Here is a 5,419-nt window from a genome sequence, read left to right as displayed (position 1 = left end):
GGAAACTGAACCTTTTTTATGAGAATGTGACCTTCAGAAGGTGAGAAGTCAAACCCACAGATACTGCCTCTTGGGCAGTGCTCCACAATTCAGAAACTGTGATTGACACCGGTGTAGAGGGGAGGATACAAAAAGTCACCATAAAAGCAAGCCTGAACTCCCTCAGAGTAGATTGTCTTTGAGAAGTTAGTCTAACGAGATAGTCTTCTAACTGGAGAGAGTCTTCAAGTGAACTTCAGTGGAGACTGAGGCTTGGATTATGAGCTTGGCGCTCAGCTACAATTTAGACTCAGACTCCTGGACTACTTCATTGTATGAGTGAAAGGCTAACTATTTTCCCAGTTTCCTAAGAGACTTGCTTCCATCTTGGAGGAGGCCTTGTGGTTATTTACCACCAGCCATCCTGGTTGAGAGCTAATTAATCTTTGCCTGGATTAAGCAGATCTAGTGTAAAACATTTAGATTGATAAAATAGGTAATGTCTCTATCCCCCTCACATTTCTCTTCTTTATTGTTTCCTTTCTACTTATAAATACTTGCAAATAAATTTCTGACTTGAGATTTTAATAAATATTTGAGACCATAATTTCATAAAATTATTGACCAACCATTAATTTTCACTTTTACAGTAAGGAGGAGCAATAGCACAGTCTAGTGCCTATGGTGAAAGGGGGCAGAGGACCCTGGTCATATTTCTAAGATGGGAAAAAAAAAGTTTGTTTTTGCTCATAGATCAGAGCAAGTCTGGGAGAGCATTATAACACATATCTGCTTAGGCATCTTAGAAGAACTGAAAACGTATGGGTTCCTCAGAGTTATTTCTGAAGGCAATGGCACAAAGAATGCAAAACTTGGAATAGTACTCCTTTCATTACAATTTTTTAAGTTAAAAGACAAGATAATGATTTGGAAAATAAACAAACAGAAAAAGTAATTCAATGTAGAAAGTTATTTTGATGACAGCAAAGAACACAAACCCAGAAGACAACAAAATTAATACCACTATGCTCAAAGCCTCTGATATAAATATGACTTTATATCAAGCCCCAAAAGGGAGGATCTCAAAAAAACAAGAATCTTAAAAATCATATGAGAGAGGTGGAAGAGAAATTTGAAAAAGAAATGAGAATGATACAGGAAAATAATGAAAAATAGTTGACAGCTTAGTAAAGGAGGCACAAAATAACAAAGAATATAATAACTTAAAAATAGGCCAATTGTTAACAGAAACACAAAAATCCACTGAAGAGAAGAAATCTTTAAAAAGCAAAATTGACCAAATGGAAAAAGAGGTCTGAAAAAATTACTGAAGAAAATAATTTGTTAAAAAAGAATTGGTCAAATGGAAAAGGATATACAAATGTTTGCTGGAGAAAATAACTCTTCAAAAATAAGAATGGTCAAGTGGAACTTACTTAGAGATTCCATGAGACACCAAGAAACAATCAAACAAAGTTAAATGATTAAAAAATATGGAATAAAATATGAAATATCTCATTGGAAAAATAACTGACCGGGAAAATACATCCAGGAGTGGTAATATAAAAATTATTGGACTACCTGAAAATCACAGTAAAAACAAACAAACAAAAAAACAACAAAGAAGTGAATTGATATTCTAGAATCAGAGGATAAAATTTAAATTAAAAAAAATCCACCAATCACCTCCTGAAAGAGATTCCCAAAGGAAAACTCCAAGCATTATTATAGCCAAATTCTAGAAATTGCAGTTCAAGAAGAAAATGTTGAAAGCAGATGAAAAGAAACAATTCAAATATTGTGGAGTCACAGTCTAAATAATATAAGATTTAGTAGCTTCTACTTTAGAGTATTGGAAGGCTTGGAATGTGTTATTCCAGAGGAAAAAGGAGCTAAGACTTCAATCAAGAATCACTTACCCAGAAATACTAAAGATAATCCTTCGGGTAGGTGGGGTAAGGGTGGAATGTACATTGAGTGAAAAAAAAAAGGACTTTCAAACATTCTTGATGAAAAGAGCTGAATAGACAATTTGACTCTCAAACACAAGAATCAAGAGAAAGAAAAAGGTAAACAGGAAAGAGAAATCAAAAGACACTCAATAAAGTTAAACTATTTGTATCCCTATATGGAAAGATGATTCTTGAAATTTCTATGAATTTTATCATCATTAGGGTATCTAGAAGGAATATACATAGACAGAAGTCTAGGAAAAGAAATGGAAGGGCTTTTACAGTGGGGGAGTATAAGGAGGACATAGAGAGGAGAGCACTTGAACCTTACTCTCATCAGAATTTGATCCAAGAGGAAAAAAAACATATACAATCAATAGAGTATAGAAATTTATCTTACTCTTCAGAAAAATAGGAGGAAGAAAAAGGGGGAACAGATAAATATAGGCAAATTGAGAGTGTTTAGAAGCTAAACATTTTTCCTGGATGGACAGAATGAAAGGGGAGAGAAAAAGATAAGTAGGCAACAAACATTTTAGGTTCAAATTCTCTATTCTGCAATAAGCTGAATAAATCAGTTAGTCTTTGTGACACCGTGAGGGTGCTTTACAAAAAAGTAACATTTGAATGAAGAAAGGAAAATTTAAAAAAAAATTTAAAAATTAGAAAAGGATGGATAGCAATATATAATAATTGTAATGGTAAAAAACTATGTCTCTCTAACAAAGGCTTCATTTTTCAAATACATGGTTAAATTAGTCAAGTGTATAAGAATCCAAGTCATTCCCTAATTGATAAATGGTCAGAAGATATGAACAGGCAGTTCTCAGACAAAGCAATTAAAGTTACCTTTCTTTAGTAATGTCAAAAAATGCTCTAAGTAACTATTAATTAGAGAAATGCAAATTAAAACAACTCTGAGGTAGCTCCCCACACCTATAGAGTGGCTAATATGATATGATAGAAAATGATGACACTTGGAGGAAAGGTGGGAAAATTAAGACTGTTGGAGGAATTGGGAATTGATTCAACCATTCTGGAGAATGATTTGAATCTATGGCTAAAAGAAAATAAAACAGTACATACCCTTCAACAGGCTGACCATTATTAGGTTTTCATCCCAAAGAGATTAAAAAAAAGGAAAATGACATATATGTACAAAATTATTTAAAGCAGCTCTTTTTGTGGTGTCAAAGAATTGGAAAGTGAGGGGATATCCATCAATTGGGGAATGGCTGAGTAAGTTATAGTATATGATTGTAATGGAACATAGTAGATAACATAATTTCAGAAAATCCTGGAAAGACTTACATGAACTAGTGAAAAAAGTAGAACCAAGAAAATATATACAATAGCAACAATTTTGTATGATGAGCAATTATCAATAACTTAGCAATTCCAGAAATACAATTATCCAAAAATATTCCAGAGTACTCATGATATAAAATGCCATCTTCTTCCAGAGGAAAAAGAAACTGATAGAGACTGAATCCAGACCAAAGAAATCCTTTTCCCATTTTATTTTTAATCCTTTCACAAAAGGATTAACATAAAAATGTTTTATATGTTCACACATGTGAAATTGTTATCAGACTGCATAGAATCTCATTATGGGGGGAGAAAAATTGAAACTCAATTTATTTTTTTTTAAGTTACAAACTTTTTACATGTAATTGGAGGTTTTTTTTTTAATAAAAAAAAGATCAGTTCAAGGGTTATTCTTTACCCCATGCCCACTTCTTTCTCCTAAATTGTCATCATTCATTCAAATACCTTATATTAACCTAAATGCATACCTGCTATATACTGCATGAAAAACGAGGTCATTATATTAGGGAATTTATTTTTTGCCTCTGTATACCATTGCTTAGCAGAATGCCTTTTACATATATGGTACATTTAAAACATGGAAACACTGCCAGTTCATTTAAATGTGCTTCTAGGGAGACAAGAACTTTCCCCATGGCTTTAGTTTTAGCACCTTTTACTCTGCTACTCATCTTCAATGGGTAAAGAACAAATTTTGGAACTGAGTCGCTGGAGAACTCAAGACCTTGGGAAACCTTGATAGTGTTTTTGGAAGACTGACAAATAAATGCTGACTGAAAATGTTTTGTAATATGAAAATTAATAAGTACTACAGAATTTCTGACATACTAAAGTTCTCTGATTTAAAAAAAGATACTAATTGTATTAATCCTTTCTTTTTTGTTTTATTAATGTATGTTTTAAAGAATATAATTTTCTTTTGGAGCTTACCTTAGCTGTTTAAAAAAAGTTGTTACCTATTGTCTTAAAATTATCATCTTTTACTTACACAACATTTCTGTGTTTCTTTCTTAGATCTTCTCATTTTCAATTTCCATTTAGGTCTGTATGTTTTGCTAATGTTCCCTGTATTAGTTACTTTTTATTGCTATGTATTTTGTAAATGATTTGTTTACATTATGCTTTTTTACATGAATTATGCTTCCTCTCTTTGCTAGTATATTGTCTATTTTTTTAAAGTCACTGTACCAAAAATATGCACATATTTTTAATGTTCCCATTCAGAAGATACCATAGTTTTTTAAGTTTTAAATTTTCCAACTTGTACACTTTTATATTTTCTATTTTGTTTATGTTTCTGTTAAATTTGCCTAGATTTAAGAAAATAACATTAAAGTTTCATACTACCATTATTATGTTGTTATGTATGTCTTTTTGCAATTCAATTAACTTTATGAATTTAAATGCTATGTGGTTTGGTGCATATATATTTAGTATTGATATTGGTTCACTTTCTCTGGTTCCTTTATATATAGTATAATTTCCTTGTTTATTGATGCTGTGAATTTTAAATTTTTTCTTCATTTGATAGTATGATTACAACTCCTGCTTTTTTGTATTCACCTGATGCATAGTCAAATTTATACGTTTAATTTTGATTTTATACATCTACTTTTTAAATGTGTTTCTTGTGAATGAGATTGATAGATTTCCTTTTCTTACATGTTTTGTGACTTTCTTTTTATGGTTTTGTTTAAGTCCCTCACATTTAAAATCATTATTGATAGTCTTCTTTTTCCTATCTTTTAAATCATCTTTCACTTTTAGGTCAATATTTTGTCTTTGTATTAGTTTTATTTAAACTATTTTGACCTTAATCCATTTACTTTGACTCTCTCTCCTCCTCTGTTGCTCAGTTGCCAAATCCTATGTAGAAATCCTCCCAATATCTCTCTTATAGATTCTCTTCTCTTCTTTGACAGGGTTGCCATCTTGAAGCAGGTCCTCATCACCTCACACCTGTACTATTGTAATAACCTTCTGCTGGTTCCCCTGCCTTACCTCTCCTGAGAGCAATCCATCCTCTATTGAGGTATCTAATTGTTTTCCTTAAAATTTAGGTATGACCATATCAAAATCACATCTCTCCTCCATAAACAGCTATAAATAAATGGAGTCATACTAAATAAGCAGCCACATAAGACCAGGGCACAAAAATG

This window comes from Monodelphis domestica, chromosome 3, assembly GCF_027887165.1.
Source record: "Monodelphis domestica isolate mMonDom1 chromosome 3, mMonDom1.pri, whole genome shotgun sequence".
Taxonomy (NCBI): domain Eukaryota; kingdom Metazoa; phylum Chordata; class Mammalia; order Didelphimorphia; family Didelphidae; genus Monodelphis; species Monodelphis domestica.
Note: the sequence above shows the minus strand (reverse complement) of the source record.